This window comes from Triplophysa dalaica, chromosome 5, assembly GCF_015846415.1.
Source record: "Triplophysa dalaica isolate WHDGS20190420 chromosome 5, ASM1584641v1, whole genome shotgun sequence".
Lineage (NCBI taxonomy): Eukaryota > Metazoa > Chordata > Actinopteri > Cypriniformes > Nemacheilidae > Triplophysa > Triplophysa dalaica.
In genome coordinates, this window is record NC_079546.1 from 14086924 (window position 1) to 14112743 (window position 25820).

The following is a 25820-nucleotide window of genomic DNA, read 5'->3' on the forward strand; positions in this document are numbered from 1 at the left end:
CCCCGCACACAAGTGCTTAGCAAGAGGCATTGATTTAGTGCTGTTCTTTAAGAATATATGTTTTCTCTATAATACGTAACAGTTAAGTTGACGTTGATCAAGAATGTTTTTTGATCAACGACATTCAGTCGCTATGAGGTGTTGTTTTATATTGCAGTCAGTATCGTCTTTATGGTTAATGTTAGCGAATGAATGTTCCGTTGACTCCAGGTGTAAGTTAATTAATTGCAGCATAAACAATACATCTACGAATTTACTTCATACAGATTCGCAATGTAATACTTACTATGTGAGATACGGTAGTGTTTTGTGATTGTGCTATTGATCAAGTTTGTTTTATACCAATTCCTGCTTTGTGAAAGTTTTTTTTGAACCTGCTTTTGTCAACTCTTAGAGCGTTAAATAAGGAACCCCTCCCCCACCTCACTCGCAGGCATCCGCGTTGAGACACTAACGTTACTCATCAGGCCGAATATTCTCTTTCTCAGTAAAAGGTAACGTTAATGTTTTATTAATTACGTTTCTTGATCAATAACATTCAGTCGCTATGAGGGGTTGTTTTATATTGCAGTCAGTATCGTCTTTATCGTTAATGTTAGCGTATGAATGTTCCGTTACCTCCAGGTGTAAGTTAATTATTTGCAGCATAAACAATAACTCGAAGAATTTACTTCATAAAGATTCGCAATATACTGTAATACTTATATTATGTGAAATTACGAAAGTGTTTTGTGATTGTGCTATTGGTCACTTTTGTTTAATACCAACTCCTGCTTTGTGAAAGCATTTTTTTAACCTGCTGTTGTCAACTCTTAGAGCGTTAACTGAGGACCCCTCCACCACCTCTCTCACAGGGGGCTCTACAGATCAAGCCGAAGCTTCTCTTCTCGGACAGTCAGTTTCGACTTTACCGTTAAGGTAAGCTTTGTGTAACGTAATGTAAGCAGCGTTTCAATAAACAAAGTTAATGTAGCCTTGATACAATACTATGATAAGACTTTGCTTAAAGCATGTGTGTATAATGCATTATGGAGAGTTTTTAAAGGGTAAAATGCTTTATAATTCTTCATAATGTGTGTTGTAATGCATTTTATGTTGTTATAAAGTATTAAACAATATAAAATGTTTAGTGTAACAATGAATTGCCAAGTGTTATAAATAATTGTTTCTCCATTTAATACATTATGAGACACAAATGGATTAAAAGGTGCATTACAAAGCTTTAAAAATACTTTTAAAATGCATTATACATGCATGCCAAAAGGAAAGTGTTATCATACTTTCATTTTAGTATTTTTTTGTAAATATCATGGACATTTTAATTTCAGGATCCTTTTAATGCTAAAATTTGTTATTGTCTGTATATCAGTGCACAATGTGAGCCTAATTGAAATGTTAGTTAGACATTTGCCTCTATTCAGAGCTGTTGTTTTTGTCTTGGTTTAAAAAATACTTAAATGCATGCAGGAGGAGATGCTTGCTAAAGTGGAGTTCAGAGGAGTACACAAATATATAACAATACCTCAGACTGAGGAAAGGTTTGACTTCGACAGATTTCATCAAGAAAGTAAGTATTTTATGCAAAATGTTTTAGTAATTAAATGCACATATTTTCATTCTATTCTGTTTAGATTAATACTTTCTACATTTAAGTTTGTTTTTATTCAATGTGATATGCAGGGCATTCATGCTTTACAATTGATAAACGTGGGGGTCAAACCTATGACCTTTGCAGTGTACGAAGGGTTTTTGTGGTGGTATACTTGGATTGAAGTAGTTATTTAATGGAGCATTTTTTTGTGTTAGTAACAGAGAAATTTTGATTTTCACCTGAAAATCAGACTGAGGGTCATTTCACCTTAACTGATGAATCCGGAACAGAAGTAGATGGGGATGTTTTTGATGATCTTGTAAAGTCAGGTGTCCTGATCTTCAAGGTCTTGATTGGACACCCAGTAATAGGTAAGTATAATTGGGATTGATTGTTTTTCTATATTTTAAACATTCTGGAGTTGTTGTTGCTTTTGTTATCACCATATACCTTAAATTTTAATTTATAACAGGAAGACAGTCGTCACACCAAAGCTGTGATATGTATATTTCAAATATTTAAACCAGGTCCAACAGGAATATTTTTTTTAGCCTTAATTTAAAAATGAATAATGTTTTGGCAGTTAACAATAACAGCAAAGTGCCTATGATTTGCGGACATTGTCGTGTATTCCAGTCTTTGAACATATACTCTTTGTAGATACTATTGGATTGATTGTTGTATGTTACGCCCATTCAAAAACATACAACTAAATGCAATCTGCTCTGTTTTGTAGGCCTACACGTTGAACTGGTCACTGATGAATCTTCTTCATCGGTTGTGCCCAACATTTCGTCTCCACCGCTTGCACAATGTTCTTCTTCATGGCTTGTGCCCAACATTTTGTGAGGGTGAAAACTGTTTGCAATATAGAAGGTGGTGAAATTCTTCAACGAACTCTAAAGTTGGACTCATTTTCAGAAGTGTCAACTACCAGCTGGGTCAAAAGCTATGGTACAGAATACCAGATAAATCTGTTTGTCTGTACTGGAATGTGTAATGAGCTTCCTATTTTTAAAAAGATCTGTACTATTGTCATTCATGGACAGAGTGCTTTTTTTATTGCATGTGATGTGTGCACGCTGTACTTTGATGAACACCTAAATGCATACTACATTGAGGAGTGTACCCACTTTTCTGTCATAAATATGGATCAACTTAAATATTTTAAGCCCTTTGATAGTGTTTTACTATGGGGATGACCGAGAATTCTTGGTGCCTTACTGTTACATTTAAAAAAATGTTGTCTGAAAATTTAGCTATTTCTCCATTTTGTAATTTTCTTACTGAAAAAATGTTACATGTTTTTACATACTTAAAACTGTTGGCTGAAATTAGCACAATTAAAAAATATTTGCCCAAAGTAAAATATTATTGTCTTTGTTTACCATATTTAACACCACATGAAACACCGCAGGAGTTAAAAATTACACTGGGGTGAGCTTATTTGTAACAACCTACATCAATTATTTTACACTGGTTAGAGTTGGCTGTAGTTAGAGTTTTAACTCTATGCGGAGTACGTTTTTAACTATTTTAGAGTGTCAATGTGCCAACACTTTTAAAAGTGTTAAAATAACTCTATTGGGAGTGGACCCCATGGGACACTTTCGAAGTGTTAAAATTAACTCCTACAGACTTATTTTGACTTTCCATATTTTGCTGTGTAGGTGTTCATCATTATTGATCAATCATCACTTGTAATGTGAACTCAATTGATTAATTAACTGCATGAATAAATTAACATTTTACACCAGAAAGACTCTGCTTCAGTGTAAAAATGTACACCCATAGGTATGGACTCATATATACACCAGGGTGTACATTTAACACCAGGGAGTTTGCTGTGCATGCTTCCGACCGTAGCTGTATCCCTTCTAGCCACACAACATCTCTCGCTCAAGCACAAAGAGCATCTTGTCTTAAAAGTGTCAGGTCCCGGGGCTGATCATCTGCTTGTTTTGTCAGTATCTTCTCTGTGTTTAGATTTTGTCGAGAACATATGGCGTTGTATGAGCACAGACCTGCTTGTTATCCTCTCATCACCACACATCGGTTTCCACTCTGCTATCATCTGTCTCGCTATTTAACTCCCTGGGTTTTTCTGTCCTGTGTCAAACCATTAGTATTCTTTGCTAAGCCTGACTGCCTTGTCTAGATTTCAAATAATAAGTTTTACCTAGTATTTACTCTTGTCCTGTTTAGACTCCAGAGCTGTTAGTTTGTGCTAGCACTTTACGGGCACCCTGAAGGCTGTTACCGCAGGTTCCATGAGAATTTTCTCACAGGCAAAACTTTGGCCACTTAGCGCTGGCCCCACCTGGTCAGCCTTCACCTCATCCCCCAATGTTGATTTGTTGAAATGTTAGAAATGGTGATCACTTTTACACCTGCTATTTATGTTGAAATAGATTATTAATGATAATCTTAAACCTATAATTTACCTTAAGTTTATTTTCATTTTACTTTATTTAAAAGCCATGGGAGGGGCTGCTTTTTTTTACTTAATTTACTTTTTTCTTACTAATATTACATTTAGGAATTTATAGTCTGTTTACTATTTGAACAGTGTTTCTCTCACCCTTTTCTTAAACGGTGCTTAAAATGTTTTGGTTGTGGTCAATATGTTTTATGTACAGCTGCTTTGTAACAATGAAAATTGAAAAAAGCACTGTATAAACAAAGTTGATTTGACTTGCGATGTAGCATGAAGAGGGGTGCACGGTGGCTGAGTGGTTAGCACTTTCGCCTCACACCTCCAGCGTTGGGGGTTCGATTCCTGCTTCCGACTTGTGTGTGTGGAGTTTGCATGTTCTCCCCGTGCCTCGGGGCTTTCCTCCCCTGGTCCAAAGACATGCATGGTAGGTTGATTGGCATCTCTGGAAAAATTGTCTGTAGGGTGTGAGTGAATGAGTGAATGAGTGAGTGTGTGTGTGTGTTTGCCCTGCGATGGGTTGGCACTCCTTCCAGGGTGTATCCTGCCCGATGACTCCTGAGATAGGCGCAGGCTCCCCGTGACCCGAGGTAGTTCGGATAAGCGGTAGAAAATGGATGGATGGATGTAGCATGAAGCTTTATTTTGTTGGTTGTCACCATTGTTGAGATTCAGACACCAATTCTTCATGTCTAACTGATTCAGAAACGTAACTTAAGTTCTCCATAGCACTGCTTTAATCTTTTAAAATTATGTCATAACTCTGCACACATTAATAACATATCACAATCAAAAGTAATTTAAGGAATATAATTGTGATGATAGTTCTTTTTGCCACAACATATATGTTTTGGACACATGGAAAGCTAAAGAAAAATTAAGAGTCAGGAGCACAACTTAATCAAACACTGATCAAAATAATGGTTGTTTGATGAAGTGTCAACATTAATATCAAATGCAAAAGAGATCAACATTTCAACAAATCAAAAGTGGAGGATAAGTGAGAGCTAATCGTGCAGGGCCATCCAGGGGTATGTTTACCATTTTGGGGGCCCTAAGCAAAATCAAGACCTGATGCCTAAATAGCATGAACACAACTCAAAGTAAATATTATAGAAATTAATTTTATTAAAGAACCCTCAAGATTGCAGTGCTTGCTTTCTAGACTATGGTGAACTCACATTCAACTTATATTTAAACATTTTCAAGAAATATTTTAGTGTCAAATGTATTTTCCTCCTTAAAAAATAATACATTTAATTTAAGAAAATAGCTCTCAAAATGCAGTGTACGCAAAGCATGCTGGGAAATATAAGTCCTCTGCCCTATTATAACTATTTTATGTTAACACAACACAACTCCTTTATGTTGTCCCAACATGAATGGATTCAGTTAAATGACTAAACATAAAACAATCATGTTGTAACCATATTTTCCAAAAGTTGTGTTGCTTTAACTTAAGCAAGTTAAGTAAATTGAACAGACAGCAAACATTTTTTTTTTGAGTGAACTTAAGCAAAATGCATTAAAGACATACCTCATTAATAAACACTATGTACTGTATAGCAAGTAGATCAGAAACTATTATAAAGGCTGAACTTAAAGGAACAGTTTACCCCCAAAACGAAACTTCTGCCTATTTACCCTACCTTGAGTAACCTATGGTAGTCAATGGTGGCCAAATGTTTGGTTACAAGCATTCTTCCGAATATCTTTCTCTGTGTTCACTCTGAACAAAGGAATTTATACAGAATTTGAACAACCTGAGGGTGAACGAAGAAAGAATTTTCATTTTTGGGTGAACTGCTCTTTCAAGTGCATTATTCATTTCAGCGTTTTCCTGCAACAGAAAAACCTTTTACATTTACATTTATGCATTTGGCAGACGCTTTTATCCAAAGCGACGTACATTGCAGTATCCTATACATTTATACTTAGGCATATGCAATCCCCTGGGATCGAACCCAAAACCTTGCGTTATTAACGCAATGCTCATAAGTAGTAGATATGATACACCGTGTGTCAAAAATTGTGATTTATTACCCAAATTTATGGCCCCCTGCTGTGTTTTTATGATTATGACCTCGTTTGACCCCCTAATTTATGGCCCCCTGCTGTGTTTTATGATTATGACCCCCTTTGATCGTGCAACGTGTGTACATTTATGACCTTTGTTGATGATCATAAAAGATGTTTGTAATGTCCAGACCTCGCTGTCACACACCCCCCATTCACAGGATGTCATTGACCAAACATTGAACTCCTGTGAATGAGGGCAATAAAGAGTTAAGGATAACAAGCACTGATGTTGATATTTTCCAGATCTAGTTGTTTCACCTACCACCCCCTGATCATACTAGGGTATTTAAACAATGTTGAGAAAAGTTGTATTTTTTAAAGTCCCCACTCTACTGGTACAATGGCTGTTCCAAAGGCTCCTAAAACAGTCCGAAGGGTTATGTGTATTTCGCCGACAAGAGGATCTGTGGAAATGGATGAAAAGCTTACTTATGCATCTAAGAAAAGACAGAGAGTTAGTCTGACAAACTTTCTCCATGAAGACTATGATTTTGTAAAGCGTGATTTTTCTATGTCAGGCAATCGCGTGGGTCGGTATCTATTTGACAAGAAATCGCGCTGCGTCGAGCTCTATACAGGTGATATTGGAGGTGATTTCACATCACAGGACCCCTGTCTGATTTTTCCTGCCAAAGACTGGTCTATATTTTTTAATTTTGTTTGGAGAGATTTGAACGACTGCGGCGACCACCCTTTGTACACCGCTGAGTGGGATGGTGTTATTCCTGAAACAAGGTATCGAGTGGTCGGCGATCATAGTAAAAAGCTACCGGATGACAGTGTCTATATTTTTCGATGCAACAACAAGACAAAACTACGTGAATATGTCTATCCGATTACACAGTCTGAGCATCACATGCATTATGACTTGATATTTTTGTTTCAGTGGAAAGATCTCTGTATGCTTGACAACATTTTCTCATGCATTGATAAAATGTTTAAATGGTGTGATCACTATGAACGATACACTTCCGTTAAAGTTAAATTGTTCCAACCAGAGAGGTGTGTCGCCAACTCTAAGGACCGCCTCTTAACCCCACCCACTTACTACAGCCATTAATAGGGTTCCAGTTTGGTTCACTCGCTACAAACGGCTAACATGTCTCAAGAAACTCTGTCAACCACCATTCATGCCGTCAACCCCTGGACTGCTGCTCTCTCATTGCCTGACGACAATGCAACACCAATGGACAACGATTTGCCAGCTGACAACAGTTGGTTGGATAAATTTCGTACGGATCTGGGGTATCACAACCTGACTTTCATCACAACACCGTACGGCAACGCTGGTGCATTAGCAGGAGCCGCAGCTTTTGCGGGTATCGACGACACAGATGGATGTATTCGAGCTGATGGATTCAAGATTATAAAGGCAACTGTCGTGGTACTTCTGGAACATCTTATCAACAAAAAGATGAAAGAACTTTGCATCGGTTGCGAAGTCGACCATCCTAGCCAAATTAGACACAGCTGTCTGTTTGAACCTGATGCCTATTTTTTTGACACTAACTTTGAGGAGCTGTCACGTGGTATGATTAAACCAGAGCTTAAACATATCATAGCTCAAGCGCTTGCTCATTGTGGTTTAAGGATCCATCCCCTGAGGATTCAGGGGTCAGTTGACACAATTTTGCACGAACTGCGTGACGAGGCCTACATTTTGGAAAAGCTTCACCAAGTCAGAGAAAAACTTGTGGATACCAACAGTGAAAAGATTGTCTATGACGCTGTGGACAGTTGGAAAGGTTTTGTCCAAATTGACAGAGACTAACATCGTTATGGGGAATTCATGCTATGCAACGGGGATGGCTAAATGTCTACTTAAACGACGTTTAAGATGTGAAATGACCAACTTATTGTGTAAGATTGTTGATGACGGTGCTGGTTCATCTGTTATTGTTGTAAACAGATGTGGTGTTGATGTTAAACGATTTACAAAACTTAAGAATCTAATGTCTGTTGTACGAAGTGTGTCAAATGAGTGGACCGAATTGATGCATATATGCATTAATGCGGGTGAAACAATTGCTGTAACTATCAGAAAAATCTTTGATCTGATGACTGAATTTGGAAATTCTATTAGAATTATAGACTTGTTATGTATGTGTACGTATGTAACTGATTTATGTGTAATTACAAAATCAAGAAATTATCAGACTGATGTGTGTGAGATTATTGAATCACTTGTTGATTACATTCTTGAGAAAAACATTGTGGTGTGTATAAATTTCCTACACAGTCTGGATGACGTATGATGTATCTTCTTTTACTGTTTTCAAATAAAAACCATCAACACTAAAACTATCTCTGTTATTCTTTTGCTGATACTGGTGTGGCAATATGTCTGAAGAACAAATGAAAAACATTTATTACACACCTTCAAACCCCGGTTCTTTAGGTGGTAAAAAACGTTTAAAAGATGCTGTTTTTAAAGAAACGGGTGTTCGTTTAACTGATAAAGAGGTATCAGAATGGCTTTCCGAGCAGGATACTTACACACTGCACAAAACTGCTCCTCTAAAATACAAAAGGAATAGGGTTTTTGTCTACGGTATCGACATGCAGTTCCAGGCTGATCTAGTGGACATGGCGGCATATGCAAAAGAAAATGACAACAACCACTTTCTGTTGACATGCATAGATCTTTTTAGTAAATATGCTTGGACTCGTGTGTTAAAAAACAAAACTGGTGTAGAAGTTGCTAAAGCCTTTGAATCCATACTGCAAGAACGAATTCCAGTTAGGTTACAGACCGATAGGGGGAAGGAGTTCTTTAACAAACACTTTCAAAAACTCACAAAAAAGTATAACATTACACATTTCGCAACAGCCTCTGAATTAAAGTCATGTGTTATTGAGCGGTTTAACAGAACCTTAAAAGGTAGGATGTGGAGGTATTTAACAGCGACAAATTCAAAACGCTATATTGACATACTTCGAGACATAACGCAGGGGTACAACGCCTCCTATCATAGGAGTATCAAGATGAGGCCGATTGATGTAAACAAAGAAAATGAATCTGTGGTGCTACAAAATCTATATGGCGATAGCGGATCTAGCCGTGTCAAACCCTTATTTAAGTATAAAGTCGGCGATATTGTGAGAATTTCTAAAGTAAGAGGTCCATTTACCAAAGGCTATGAGGAAAACTACACGCAAGAGTTTTTCACCATAACCACATGTATACCAAGAGAGCCGCCTGTCTACAGATTGAGTGATTACGATGGAGATGTTATTGAGGGTGCTTTTTATGAAAAAGAAATACAAAAAATTCTTGTAGGTAAAAACAGGAAATTTAAAGTGGAAAAAATTTTAGACAAGAAGAAGAGAGGTAAAAAGACATTATTGCTGGTACAATGGCTCGGGTGGCCTGCAAAATTTGCCTCATGGATTGATCAAAAAGAATTGGGGGATGTACAGACACCATAAGACAGAGTCACCTGTCTAGAATGTATACATTTGTGTAAAACCTGCCATGGCTGAGGCTGGCTTTTATGTTACACTCCCCTGTAATGCATCTTCATCTGTTTATCCGGAGAATAAAATATCTAATTTTACAGCCCTCTTAGCGAGAGCTATAAACCTAAAAGGAGAATGGGAAGTAGGGTTGATAGAATTTGAATATCCTACGTTGTGGTATACCTTTAATGAGGACGACGCTGCTTTCATTCTGGACCATTTGGGGACCAGGACAATATATAGCGATAACCCTCCTAAAGACAAAGAAATTGAGATTTTCATCAACAGAGATCCAAAGATATCAAACAAACTTTGCAGAATAAAGTATGGATATTATGACGACGTTGTTTTTTTGATCAGGGAGATCAATACACACCTGCCAGTGGGTGTGAGTATTGGATTCGACCATGTTAAAAATAAAGTGTTTCTGAAGGGGCCTCCGAATACTTCATTGACATTTTACGGCAAGCTGTCTATTATTTTAGGATTAAACCATGGGGTTGCTATAGAAACCGGAGACCAGACTGTTACGTATGCACCACATCAAGCAGACATAAATGGTGGTTTCTATACAATGTATATATACACCGATATAATAGAATATCAATCAGTTGGCGATTATCATGTCCCCCTATTAAGGTGTGTACATATAGAAGGTGAGAGTAACAAGGCTTGCTGTGTTAGATACGACCGACCTCATTACGTGTCGATTAATAAATCTACCATCACCGAGATAAGCATACAAGTAAAAGACGATCAAAATCAAGACATGCGTTTCAGTTACGGAAAGGTCTGCGCTAAATTACACTTTAGACCCGTAAAACACTACGTTTTTTAGGAAAATAAACTTGGAGAATGGTGTACTACAACAATCACAATGTAGACCCCATGCGTTACGTGGCATATTACCAGAATCAGGCAGGCAATGGCATCCCTGGCTATGCCGGGGGAGGGGTTATGTATGGAGCCGGTCTGGGTGGACTTTTTCGTGGTCTGTTACGTATGGCGGTACCCCTGCTAAGACGTGGATTTAACATAGCAAAGCCGCATCTCAAATCAGCAGCAAAAAACATACTAAGCGATGTTGTTAGCAGTACGGTATCGCACTCTTTTAATAACAACAACAACAGTCAAGATGGTTCGGGGTTGATGGTAATGACTCGCAAAAGAATGACTAGACCTCCAGGGACCCGGAGGAGTGGTCATACGCAGAAGAAAAGAAAACGACAGCCTAAGAAAACATCAGTTGTCAAACGTAAGCGCAAGGCTACAACAAGGAGTGCTGCTGCAAAAAGAGCAAAGAAATCTGTTAAAACAATATTTTAGATCATGGCATTACTACACAGCATGTCAGAAGAGTGTTTAAAAACCGAACTGGACCTGTTTACAGTACCGCTGACTCAAACCGCTATTGAGAAAAATACATATATTGAAGTACCCCCTTTATCTGCTATATCGGACTCAACACCTTTGGAATTTTTTATTGCAGGAACTGGTGAGGACTACGTGGATCTGAACAACACAATGTTGTTTTTACGCCTCAAAATCACAAATCCTGATGGCACAGATATTGCAGACGGAGCTCCCGTGGGGCTTATTAACTATCCAGGAGCAACAATATTTTCACAAGTTGATGTGTCGCTAGGGGATCGTCTCATATCACAGAGTTCAAGTACACATCCTTATCGTTGTATAATAGAACTGCTCACAAATTATGGCAAGGGTGCCCTGGAAACACTATTCTCTGCGGGGCTCTTTTACAAAGACACGGCTGGACATATGGATACTACCGACCCTGCAGGGGGTAATCATGGTCTGACAAAAAGAGCTGCCTTTACCAACGCCAGCAATGTGGTCCAGCTTCTTACACCCATACATAGCGATATATTCTTTCAAGAAAAACTGATGCTTAATGGAGTGGACATTAAAATAAGGATGACCAGAGGTAAAGACGAATTTTGCTTGATGAGGAGTGACAATATAGCCTATAAACTAAACATCCTCTCAGCATCGTTATTTGTGAAAAAAGTGTCAGTATCACCAGCTGTAAGGTTGGGCCATGCGCAGGCCCTGCTCTCAACCACCGCTAAATACCCAATGGACCGAGTATGTCTGAAATTTTTTTCCATACCAGTAGGTTCCAGGGTGAGCACTCAAGAAAACCTATTCTTAGGAACTCTACCAAAATCTATTGTACTAGCCATGGTTGATAATGATTCATTTGTAGGTTCATATGATAAAAACCCCTTCGCGTTTAAAAATTATGATTTAGAATTCTTAGCCATCTATGTTGATGGGCAACAACACCCTGCGAAGCCGCTACAGCCTGAATATGAAAATGGGTCTGCAATGAGGGAATTTTACCAGTTAGCATTGGCTTCTGGAAGACACCTTAAAAATCAGTCCCTATCTATTGACCGAGAAGAATTCTTATTTGGATACACAATTTATATGTTCAACCTAACACCAGATTCTGAATGCTCTCAGCATATATCACTAATCAAGAGTGGTAATATTAGACTGGAAGCACGTTTTAGACAACCTCTACCCCGCACAATAAATCTGCTACTTTATGCTACATTTGACAGTGTTCTTGAGGTTTCAAATCGTCGTCAGATACTGGTTGATTACTATTAATACACCAAAATGAATACTATACAGCTTACGGCCGTGATGGATAAGGTCTCCTGCAATATCAATTTTCTCGGTGTGCTACCGTACGACTATCTACCCAAAAATCAAATAAAAAAACTCCCCTTGATGGTTATATTGAACACACATCCTTCTGGAATGCCGGGACAACACTGGTTAGCCATTTACGTAAATGAGGATGGTGTAGGATGTTTTTTTGACAGTTTTGGTAATAAACCAGATTACCAAGGATTTCCACAAAATATCAAAAAAACATCCTACACCATCCTCATTTACGTAAATGGCTAACCAGTGTTGTCCCGGCATTCCAGAAGGATGTGTGTTCAATATAACCATCAAGGGGAGTTTTTTTATTTGATTTTTGGGTAGATAGTCGTACGGTAGCACACCGAGAAAATTGATATTGCAGGAGACCTTATCCATCACGGCCGTAAGCTGTATAGTATTCATTTTGGTGTATTAATAGTAATCAACCAGTATCTGACGACGATTTGAAACCTCAAGAACACTGTCAAATGTAGCATAAAGTAGCAGATTTATTGTGCGGGGTAGAGGTTGTCTAAAACGTGCTTCCAGTCTAATATTACCACTCTTGATTAGTGATATATGCTGAGAGCATTCAGAATCTGGTGTTAGGTTGAACATATAAATTGTGTATCCAAATAAGAATTCTTCTCGGTCAATAGATAGGGACTGATTTTTAAGGTGTCTTCCAGAAGCCAATGCTAACTTGTAAAATTCCCTCATTGCAGACCCATTTTCATATTCAGGCTGTAGCGGCTTCGCAGGGTGTTGTTGCCCATCAACATAGATGGCTAAGAATTCTAAATCATAATTTTTAAACGCGAAGGGGTTTTTATCATATGAACCTACAAATGAATCATTATCAACCATGGCTAGTACAATAGATTTTGGTAGAGTTCCTAAGAATAGGTTTTCTTGAGTGCTCACCCTGGAACCTACTGGTATGGAAAAAAATTTCAGACATACTCGGTCCATTGGGTATTTAGCGGTGGTTGAGAGCAGGGCCTGCGCATGGCCCAACCTTACAGCTGGTGATACTGACACTTTTTTCACAAATAACGATGCTGAGAGGATGTTTAGTTTATAGGCTATATTGTCACTCCTCATCAAGCAAAATTCGTCTTTACCTCTGGTCATCCTTATTTTAATGTCCACTCCATTAAGCATCAGTTTTTCTTGAAAGAATATATCGCTATGTATGGGTGTAAGAAGCTGGACCACATTGCTGGCGTTGGTAAAGGCAGCTCTTTTTGTCAGACCATGATTACCCCCTGCAGGGTCGGTAGTATCCATATGCCCAGCCGTGTCTTTGTAAAAGAGCCCCGCAGAGAATAGTGTTTCCAGGGCACCCTTGCCATAATTTGTGAGCAGTTCTATTATACAACGATAAGGATGTGTACTTGAACTCTGTGATATGAGACGATCCCCTAGCGACACATCAACTTGTGAAAATATTGTTGCTCCTGGATAGTTAATAAGCCCCACGGGAGCTCCGTCTGCAATATCTGTGCCATCAGGATTTGTGATTTTGAGGCGTAAAAACAACATTGTGTTGTTCAGATCCACGTAGTCCTCAACAGTTCCCGCAATAAAAAATTCCAAAGGTGTTGAGTCCGATATAGCAGATAAAGGGGGTACTTCAATATATGTATTTTTCTCAATAGCGGTTTGAGTCAGCGGTACTGTAAACAGGTCCAGTTCGGTTTTTAAACACTCTTCTGACATGCTGTGTAGTAATGCCATGATCTAAAATATTGTTTTAACAGATTTCTTTGCTCTTTTTGCAGCAGCACTCCTTGTTGTAGCCTTGCGCTTACGTTTGACAACTGATGTTTTCTTAGGCTGTCGTTTTCTTTTCTTCTGCGTATGACCACTCCTCCGGGTCCCTGGAGGTCTAGTCATTCTTTTGCGAGTCATTACCATCAACCCCGAACCATCTTGACTGTTGTTGTTGTTATTAAAAGAGTGCGATACCGTACTGCTAACAACATCGCTTAGTATGTTTTTTGCTGCTGATTTGAGATGCGGCTTTGCTATGTTAAATCCACGTCTTAGCAGGGGTACCGCCATACGTAACAGACCACGAAAAAGTCCACCCAGACCGGCTCCATACATAACCCCTCCCCCGGCATAGCCAGGGATGCCATTGCCTGCCTGATTCTGGTAATATGCCACGTAACGCATGGGGTCTACATTGTGATTGTTGTAGTACACCATTCTCCAAGTTTATTTTCCTAAAAAACGTAGTGTTTTACGGGTCTAAAGTGTAATTTAGCGCAGACCTTTCCGTAACTGAAACGCACGTCTTGATTTTGATCGTCTTTTACTTGTATGCTTATCTCGGTGATGGTAGATTTATTAATCGACACGTAATGAGGTCGGTCGTATCTAACACAGCAAGCCTTGTTACTCTCACCTTCTATATGTACACACCTTAATAGGGGGACATGATAATCGCCAACTGATTGATATTCTATTATATCGGTGTATATATACATTGTATAGAAACCACCATTTATGTCTGCTTGATGTGGTGCATACGTAACAGTCTGGTCTCCGGTTTCTATAGCAACCCCATGGTTTAATCCTAAAATAATAGACAGCTTGCCGTAAAATGTCAATGAAGTATTCGGAGGCCCCTTCAGAAACACTTTATTTTTAACATGGTCGAATCCAATACTCACACCCACTGGCAGGTGTGTATTGATCTCCCTTATCAAGAAAACAACGTCGTCATAATATCCATACTTTATTCTGCAAAGTTTGTTTGATATCTTTGGATCTCTGTTGATGAAAATCTCAATTTCTTTGTCTTTAGGAGGGTTATCGCTATATATTGTCCTGGTCCCCAAATGGTCCAGAATGAAAGCAGCGTCGTCCTCATTAAAGGTATACCACGACGTAGGATATTCAAATTCTATCAACCCTACTTCCCATTCTCCTTTTAGGTTTATAGCTCTCGCTAAGAGGGCTGTAAAATTAGATATTTTATTCTCCGGATAAACAGATGAAGATGCATTACAGGGGAGTGTAACATAAAAGCCAGCCTCAGCCATGGCAGGTTTTACACAAATGTATACATTCTAGACAGGTGACTCTGTCTTATGGTGTCTGTACATCCCCCAATTCTTTTTGATCAATCCATGAGGCAAATTTTGCAGGCCACCCGAGCCATTGTACCAGCAATAATGTCTTTTTACCTCTCTTCTTCTTGTCTAAAATTTTTTCCACTTTAAATTTCCTGTTTTTACCTACAAGAATTTTTTGTATTTCTTTTTCATAAAAAGCACCCTCAATAACATCTCCATCGTAATCACTCAATCTGTAGACAGGCGGCTCTCTTGGTATACATGTGGTTATGGTGAAAAACTCTTGCGTGTAGTTTTCCTCATAGCCTTTGGTAAATGGACCTCTTACTTTAGAAATTCTCACAATATCGCCGACTTTATACTTAAATAAGGGTTTGACACGGCTAGATCCGCTATCGCCATATAGATTTTGTAGCACCACAGATTCATTTTCTTTGTTTACATCAATCGGCCTCATCTTGATACTCCTATGATAGGAGGCGTTGTACCCCTGCGTTATGTCTCGAAGTATGTCAATATAGCGTTTTGAATTTGTCGCTGTTAAATACCTCCACATCCTACCTTTTAAGGTTCTGTTAAACCGCTCAATAACACATGACTTTAATTCAGAGGCTGTTGCGAAATGTGTAATGTTATACTTTTTTGTGAGTTTTTGAAAGTGTTTGTTAAAGAACTCCTTCCCCCTATCGGTCTGTAACCTAACTGGAATTCGTTCTTGCAGTATGGATTCAAAGGCTTTAGCAACTTCTACACCAGTTTTGTTTTTTAACACACGAGTCCAAGCATATTTACTAAAAAGATCTATGCATGTCAACAGAAAGTGGTTGTTGTCATTTTCTTTTGCATATGCCGCATGTCCACTAGATCAGCCTGGAACTGCATGTCGATACCGTAGACAAAAACCCTATTCCTTTTGTATTTTAGAGGAGCAGTTTTGTGCAGTGTGTAAGTATCCTGCTCGGAAAGCCATTCTGATACCTCTTTATCAGTTAAACGAACACCCGTTTCTTTAAAAACAGCATCTTTTAAACGTTTTTTACCACCTAAAGAACCGGGGTTTGAAGGTGTGTAATAAATGTTTTTCATTTGTTCTTCAGACATATTGCCACACCAGTATCAGCAAAAGAATAACAGAGATAGTTTTAGTGTTGATGGTTTTTATTTGAAAACAGTAAAAGAAGATACATCATACGTCATCCAGACTGTGTAGGAAATTTATACACACCACAATGTTTTTCTCAAGAATGTAATCAACAAGTGATTCAATAATCTCACACACATCAGTCTGATCATTTCTTGATTTTGTAATTACACATAAATCAGTTACATACGTACACATACATAACAAGTCTATAATTCTAATAGAATTTCCAAATTCAGTCATCAGATCAAAGATTTTTCTGATAGTTACAGCAATTGTTTCACCCGCATTAATGCATATATGCATCAATTCGGTCCACTCATTTGACACACTTCGTACAACAGACATTAGATTCTTAAGTTTTGTAAATCGTTTAACATCAACACCACATCTGTTTACAACAATAACAGATGAACCAGCACCGTCATCAACAATCTTACACAATAAGTTGGTCATTTCACATCTTAAACGTCGTTTAAGTAGACATTTAGCCATCCCCGTTGCATAGCATGAATTCCCCATAACGATGTTAGTCTCTGTCAATTTGGACAAAACCTTTCCAACTGTCCACAGCGTCATAGACAATCTTTTCACTGTTGGTATCCACAAGTTTTTCTCTGACTTGGTGAAGCTTTTCCAAAATGTAGGCCTCGTCACGCAGTTCGTGCAAAATTGTGTCAACTGACCCCTGAATCCTCAGGGGATGGATCCTTAAACCACAATGAGCAAGCGCTTGAGCTATGATATGTTTAAGCTCTGGTTTAATCATACCACGTGACAGCTCCTCAAAGTTAGTGTCAAAAAAATAGGCATCAGGTTCAAACAGACAGCTGTGTCTAATTTGGCTAGGATGGTCGACTTCGCAACCGATGCAAAGTTCTTTCATCTTTTTGTTGATAAGATGTTCCAGAAGTACCACGACAGTTGCCTTTATAATCTTGAATCCATCAGCTCGAATACATCCATCTGTGTCGTCGATACCCGCAAAAGCTGCGGCTCCTGCTAATGCACCAGCGTTGCCGTACGGTGTTGTGATGAAAGTCAGGTTGTGATACCCCAGATCCGTACAAAATTTATCCAACCAACTGTGGTCAGCTGGCAAATCGTTGTCCATTGGTGTTGCATTGTCGTCAGGCAATGAGAGAGCAGCAGTCCAGGGGTTGACGGCATGAATGGTGGTTGACAGAGTTTCTTGAGACATGTTAGCCGTTTGTAGCGAGTGAACCAAACTGGAACCCTATTAATGGCTGTAGTAAGTGGGTGGGGTTAAGAGGCGGTCCTTAGAGTTGGCGAAACACCTCTCTGGTTGGAACAATTTAACTTTAACGGAAGTGTATCGTTCATAGTGATCACACAATTTAAACATTTTATCAATGCATGAGAAAATGTTGTCAAGCATACGGAGATCTTTCCACTGAAACAAAAATATCAAGTCATAATGCATGTGATGCTCAGACTGTGTAATCGGATAGATATATTCACGTAGTTTTGTCTTGTTGTTGCATCGAAAAATATAGACACCGTCATCCGGTAGCTTTTTACTATGATCGCCGACCACTCGATACCTTGTTTCAGGAATAACACCATCCCACTCAGCGGTGTACAAAGGGTTGTCGCCGCAGTCGTTCAAATCTCTCCAAACAAAATTAAAAAATATAGACCAGTCTTTGGCAGGAAAAATCAGACAGGGGTCCTGTGATGTGAAATCATCTCCAATATCACCTGTATAGAGCTCGACGCAGCGCGATTTCTTGTCAAATAGATACCGACCCACGCGATTGCCTGACATAGAAAAATCACGCTTTACAAAATCATAGTCTTCATGGAGAAAGTTTGTCAGACTAACTCTCTGTCTTTTCTTAGATGCATAAGTAAGCTTTTCATCCATTTCCACAGATCCTCTTGTCGGCGAAATACACATAACCCTTCGGACTGTTTTAGGAGCCTTTGGAACAGCCATTGTACCAGTAGAGTGGGGACTTTAAAAAATACAACTTTTCTCAACATTGTTTAAATACCCTAGTATGATCAGGGGGTGGTAGGTGAAACAACTAGATCTGGAAAATATCAACATCAGTGCTTGTTATCCTTAACTCTTTATTGCCCTCATTCACAGGAGTTCAATGTTTGGTCAATGACATCCTGTGAAGGGGGGGTGTGTGACAGCGAGGTCTGGACATTACAAACATCTTTTATGATCATCAACAAAGGTCATAAATGTACACACGTTGCACGATCAAAGGGGGTCATAATCATAAAACACAGCAGGGGGCCATAAATTAGGGGGTCAAACGAGGTCATAATCATAAAAACACAGCAGGGGGCCATAAATTTGGGTAATAAATCACAATTTTTGACACACGGTGTATCATATCTACTACTCTCATACCACTAAGCTTCCATCATGGTACATAATTTGCAAACACCCATCTTTATGAAAAGAAACGTTAGCACAGAGCTTTTCGTCAGTAGCTATACTACTATTAATACAACTACTGATATACTAATATTAAAATTATTTCTACAACCCAGTCGCACAGAAGTTCATGACATAGGGACGAAATTTAAAATCTATTTATTTGTGTTCATAGACACGACTACCCCTTTTTCATGTCAGTCAGCACGACTTTCACTGTACAGACAGTGTGTGTATACATCAGGGAAAGTTGTGCATATTTTACGAGGTTGCAATGACAAAGGCCCCCTTAATCCTAACATCACAGTGGCAAAATTGCATTTTACGAAGGAGATGGAATGCACAACGCAAGTACATTTTTTATTACTTTTGCAACTGTAACCGGCTGGTACTTGTTGCTTATTACTACTCTGCGTTGTGTAACAGAATACGAAAAGAAACAACTGGAACTGTTGCTGATGGAGATTTTATTATGAGGCCTGGATGGATTAAAGAGAGTACAGTATGAATAGATGTTACGTCTGTAACTTTTCACCTAAACAGATTAAGAGCAGTTATTTTATCTGTTAGTCACAACATTCTGTTGACGCACACACACATACTCAAACCGCTGTACTCGGTAATAAAACCATTAATACAATCCATCCATTCACAAAACACTTTCTAATACATCCATAACACTGTGAACAACAATATTACTGCATGCCGTTGCCTTAATCAAACTTTTATAAACTTTTACAGACATGTGCTGAGAAAGCACCACTAATTGCTTACCTCTCCTCAGCATGCTCAAAGCGATCTGAGGACGCAGCGTGAGTTTACCCGAAATGACGTCATCACGCAAGGCAGATATAAAACCCTTTCCCAAAACAACAAAAATAAAATACAAAACTAAATTACAATGCTTTTTTGTGGACAAATTATTACAAAGTAAAAGAGTAAAAATTGAAAAGAAGGATTGTTAGTGAAATACATTAATATTAGTATATACAAGTATATACTCATTAACATCCGTCACATTTACCCCTCCTGAATTTCACTAATATCCTAACCATACAACAAAATCATTACAACAAGACCAGATTTTCAATGAATCTCATTCACAGTTCAACATAGTAAGCTACCCATTTTACAGGTTAAGAAAAATCCAAGATTGATCAAGTCTTCGACATTCTTAGAACAGTATGCTGCCTTGTACAGCACACCATAAACTAGTCTATTGTATACTTCAGGAAATTAACATATTGTAAACATTTCACTGTAAACACAATATTTTCATTCAATCAAAACCCCTTTTAAAATAAAGAAAGAAATGACCCCGATCTCCTTGCAACAGAAGACCCCACTCCCTGAACATAAAATGGTCTCTGTGCCATTGACTCAATTAAGCGACTAACCCTTTTAACAACCCTTCCTGCACGGGTCCTAACACCCTGTGTGTCAGTAGGAATTTGTACTTGTGTGTCAGGAATTCTGTTAGCATGAAAGTCATTCAAAGTTCCTATTTGTGGCTCAGAATTACTAGCGGAGGCTTCAATCTCTATGTTAGACACTTGATCAGTACCTCTAACAGCCTCGATTTCACTGGGATTTTGGTTACTGTCACTTCGACTGTAGAATGAACGATCAGATTCCAGAACATCATCCGCAAACTCTGCACCTTCAGTCTTTTCTTGACCATCAAGCAACCATGCCCTTGTTCTATCATCCGAACTCTGATCTTCCGATGAGTCCGCCAGTTCAGACACACAAGACTCACTCTCCATATTCTCAGCATCAAACTGCATGTCCTTGTCATCTTGAGATGATTCAACAGGTAGGAAACTGATGTCAAGAATCAAATTTCGATGCACCACTTTGGATTTGCCTTCCTCGTCAATCAGTTTGTATATGTTGGTCTGAAGGTTACAATCCTCTACAGTATAGACAGTTGGATCCCACTTATCAGCAAGCTTTTTCTTTCCTCTTTCACTCTTGTTTGCAAGAAGCACTCGGTCTCCGATGTTCAAACACGTGCCCTTTATCTTCCAAACATAAAACTTGGCTTGCTTTTCCTGTTGTATTTTAGCGTGTTTTTGAGCAATGTCCACTGCTTCGTGAAGGTAAGACATGAGTGTTTTCACATAGCTACCATGGTCAACAATCACAGGGTCATGCAACACTTGCTCAAACATGACATCAACGGGTAGTCTGGGAATGCGATCGAACATCAACTGAAATGGTGCGTAACCAGTAGTCTCATGTACTGTGGCATTATATGCAAATGTCAGCGTCTGTGTCTGCTCGGGCCATCTGCATTTCTCCTTGAGAGACAAAGAGCGAAGCATACCACCAAGAGTCCGAATAAACCGCTCTGTCCCACCATTTCCCATGGGGTGGTACGCTGTAGTGTGTGACTTTTCAACGCCTGCCAGCTTGAGCAGCTCTGCTATAAGAGTACTTTCAAAGTTGGCTCCTTGATCCGAATGATGCGTCTTGGGAAACCATAAACACAAAAGACATGATCCCACAACTTTTTTGCGATCTGCTTTGCTTTCTGGTTCACACACGGGAAGGCATGGGCCAACTTTGAGAAATGATCCGTCACAACTAGTACATCTACAGAACATTGCTTGCTATCCTCAGCACTCCAAAAATCCAGACACACTAACTCCATAGGGGCAGAAGTTTGAATGCTCTGAAGTGGGGCTCGTGCGGATGGCTCTGGTGTTTTGGCCAATATACATCTCTGGCAACATTTGACGTACTCCCTTATGTCACGTTCCATTCTAGGCCAGAAAAAGCACTGTCGGGATAACTGAAGTGTTCTTGGCTGTCCCTGATGTCCAGCAAGATTGTGCACACCAGTTAAGGCTTTAGTCTTGAGACTAGAAGGAAGTACAAGCTGGAACCTCTTGTGATGGCTTAAAGGATCCTTGGAGACACGGTAGACTACTCCATCCTGAATCTTCAGCCGATCCCATTGCTTAAGAAGAATTAAAGCCTTGGCATCCATTCCAGCCCTCTCTCGCCTTGATGGTCGCTTTTTCTGACTCAGATAGGGCATAATCTTTGAGATTGCAGGATCTGACTCTTGGCCTTGCTGGATCTCCTCAAGAGGAATGGCTGCAATGTTGTCACATCCAGGCATGACTGCATTCTGAATAGACTGAACTGCCTGTATGGCCCTTAGCTCAGTTACAGTCTCCCACTGATTATGGAGGTCCAACTGAGATCCGACTGCTGTGTGATCACAGGACAATGCAGAATTTAACTGTAACGACACATGAAGATTGTTGACTTGCAACCGGAAAGCATCTTGAATTCCATTTTCATTAACACCTTCAGCCTCCGTGAGTAAACTACCATACCGCTCTGTAATAAGCCTCTGACTGACTGTTTTTGTGAAAGGATCCCGGCTCAAAGCATCAGCTACAATGTTCTTCCTTCCAGCAATGTGCTTCAGATCAAAGGAGTAAGCAGCAAGCTTAGACACCCAGCGCTGTTCGCAAGCATCGAGCTTGGCCTTAGTTAGAATATAAGTGAGCGGGTTATTGTCTGTCCATACAGTAAACGTGTGACCCTTTAGCCAATGACTGAATTTCTCACACACACTCCACTTTAAGGCCAAAAACAAAACTTTAAGTTTGTGTGCTGGATACCGTTTCTGAGAGTTGCTTAAGGATTTGCTCGCAAACGCAATGGGACGAGCTTTCTCCTCGCCAGCTGGTATCTGCGACAACACAGCTCCAAGTCCATCCAAGGAAGCATCAATTGACAAAATTAGAGGGAGAGAAAAGTCCGGGTGCGCTAGCACCACACAATGCAGTAAGCTCTCTTTCAAGCTAGAAAGGGCATCATCACACTCCATAGTCCAGTCGGCTGGCTTGAGCTTCCTGTATGTGCCTGCCTTAGCCTCGGTTTTGACTTTAGCTCTTCTTTTCTGCCCAGCAGTCAGGGAAAAAAAGGGTTTGGCCACGGAAGAACAATTTGGAACGAAGTGCTGGTAATAGAGGATCATTCCCAGAACAGACTTAATCCTCCGTACAGACGGGGTACACCCATCTTCTTCCATGAGGTCAGTTTTTGACAGCCTGGATATGGCTTCAACCTTCGACGGATCAACAGAAACACCATTCCCATCAATGATATGTCCTAAAAACTTGACGGACGCCCGCATCAAATGGCACTTTTTGGGACTCAACTTGAGGTTGTGGTCCCTCAACCGTTGGAATACTACCTCTAACCGCTCCAGAGCCACATTTTCGTCAGGTGCAAAAACCAGTAGATCGTCTAGGTAACACAGCAGACTACTAAAATTCAGGTCTCCAAAGATACTCAACATCATACGCATAAAAGATGCTGGGCTATTGCACAACCCTTGAGGCATTCTGTTGTACTCATGGAGTCCTACTGGAGTCGTAAAAGCTGTGTACTTCTTATCCTCTTCAGCCATGGGGACATTATAGAAGCCTGATGTTAAATCCATAGTACTGAAGAGAGTGTTTCCACCCAAGGCCACCAGACAGTCAGATTGGTGTGGGAGCGGGTGTGCATCCTTAACAGTTCTGGCATTCAGCCACCTGAAGTCCGTACAAATCCTCAAGCCTCCATCTTTCTTCCATACTAGAACCAAGGGTGAAGCATACTCGCTCACTGATTTTCGAATTATTCCCTGCTCCTCCATGTCGGAGAGAACTTGACGCACTTCTGATAGTGAGCGGGTGGTATTCTTCGGTATGGCAGTCGGAACGGACGCTCATCAACTAAGCGGATGCGATGAACGAAACCCCTGACCTCCCCGCAATCCAGAGCATGTTTGGAGAAAACATCATTGTAGTTCTCGAGCAACTGGACCAGCTTTTCTTTGACTGTATCCTTGACAGAACATAAATCAATATTGATGTCGTTAAGGCCTGCGGCATTTAATCTCTCTTTAAGATCAGCTGCAGCACCTTCTTGAGAAGACCTCTCAGATGTCGTCGCTTGAACATGACTGAAACCTTGTAACAAATCAAAATCCTCAACAGCCAGGCACGGGGATACGTCTGCAAGCTTACGATTCCTCTTGAGGGTGACTGGTTTGTCCGAAAGGTTGGTAACTTTTAGAGGAACCCATCGATCTCCCCACAACGGTGTAACAAGACGACCAATGAGGATGTCCCGTGGCATGGATCTAGAACAAGTTGCCTCCACGATTACGGTACTTCCCGGTGACATGACAGCATTACTCGGTAGCCTTCCCCAGACAAGGTGCTCTTGTCTGGCCATAAGAGTAACTGACCGCTGAAGCTTAACAGTCCCAACTCTGTCGGGTGGGTCTCCTCCTCTCCAGCGACAAGTATTTGCCATCACATCCAAGAATTGTTCACACGGTGAACATGGCTCTGAGAAACTGTTAGACAGAATCCTCCAGTAATCGTCACTGATCTTCATCCTTTGCATGAGGAACTTAATCACATTGGTACCAATTATCAAATCATCCCTTTGTCCTGGTACAACTAGAACAGGTACCAAACATCTCTCGCCATATACCTTCAGCTCAACTTCGTACATGCATTTGGGTTTAGTTGCTTTACCTCCACATCCTATCAACATTATTTCCTGTGGCAATGGCGTGGGTTTTGGCAATGCATCTTCGCTCACCATCCTGCTCTCTACCGCTTCACTCAAAGTACATGCCATAGATCCTGAGACCAACATTCCCGTCATCTGAAATTTGTCATTGATACAGACAGGCGCATAAAACAATTCGGCAAACACTTCAAGAGTTTGTGTGTTCTGTGCAATCACTTTGACTTCTGCTGGAGCTTGTGCACATGCATTTTCATAAACATCCTTGATATCTGCATTTCCAAGGGTTTGTTCCACTTTACCCACACGTCCCCTCTCCAAGCGTGGGCCATCTAATTTAAAACTTAGAACTTTGAGGCATCTGTGTTGACTGATTGCCATTGCTGGGTCGGATTTTTGTACAATCTCTCTGTAAGTGACCAGGTTGGTAACAGGCAAGGCAGAGTCGATGGCGTCGGCAGTGTGCCAAAGTCGAATGCTCAAGGGAACGACACACCTTACATGCCCTCATAGGTGGTTGGCCCGACTGAGGGCGCCTCATCTCTGCCTGACTATTCTGAGAAAGAGAGCGGTCAAGCAGACCGATAAGCGCCTTCATGCAATTATCGTCATTTTGTGAATATGATGGGGTGCTAGGATTAGTATCATCAGATGGCACAGCAGGGAAAACACTGGTTGCGGCCTCACCTTCCATAGTTGACGGAGAGTGAGCTGCAGCATTACTCATAACAAAGTTACGCTTGGATTTTACCGCAAACTTTTCCTTTTGTTCAGTCTGATACCTGTCAAGATGCGCTTGTACCTCACTCGCTGTCCATTTATCAGGTGCTTTTAAGCGGAAAATGGCTGACAAGGCTGGATCCGGGCAATACTTGACAAACATCATGGCTGCCTCTTGGCATGGATTATCCATCTTTCGCCCCAGTCTAGTCAAAGCCTCCTCCGCAACATCGACAGATTTATTTAGACGGACCCAATAGTCAACTGGATTTTCTCCCGAGACAGGCACTGTGCCGTAGAAATCAGCTAACGCCATGTACGAATACCTGACCTCGCTGAAGTGCTGTTTCAGAATATCAAATATCGCTTTGGGGTTTTCAGAGGGTCTCAGGGAAGTGTTACTACGAACAGTAATTCAAACAATGTCCTTCGCTTTACCCATCAGTCTTGAAAGGATTTCGTTATGGTGCTCCACCACTGGTATGCCTCTTTTGCGTAGGTATGTATCCATCAAATCTTCCCACTCATGCACACTGAATTTATCTGTCCCATCTCCTCGGAAGACAGGAGGCTCTTTTACGTCGGACTGCATGACTAATTTAACTCCCGTCAAATTAAGAGAGGGTGTCTCTGAGAATGACTGACCTGCACCTGAACTTCGA

At 40.1% G+C, this 25820-nt stretch overlaps 1 long non-coding RNA gene across 1 annotated transcript; it reads left to right on the top strand.

Annotated features, from left to right (window-relative positions):
• The first annotated feature begins 393 nt into the window (after window positions 1-393).
• LOC130421207 (uncharacterized) lies at window positions 394-2951 on the top strand. The gene is made up of 5 exons (XR_008906774.1): window positions 394-494; window positions 817-918; window positions 1468-1567; window positions 1807-1962; window positions 2328-2951. It is a non-coding gene; the product is annotated as an uncharacterized LOC130421207 (long non-coding RNA).
• Window positions 2952-25820: the final 22869 nt, after the last annotated feature.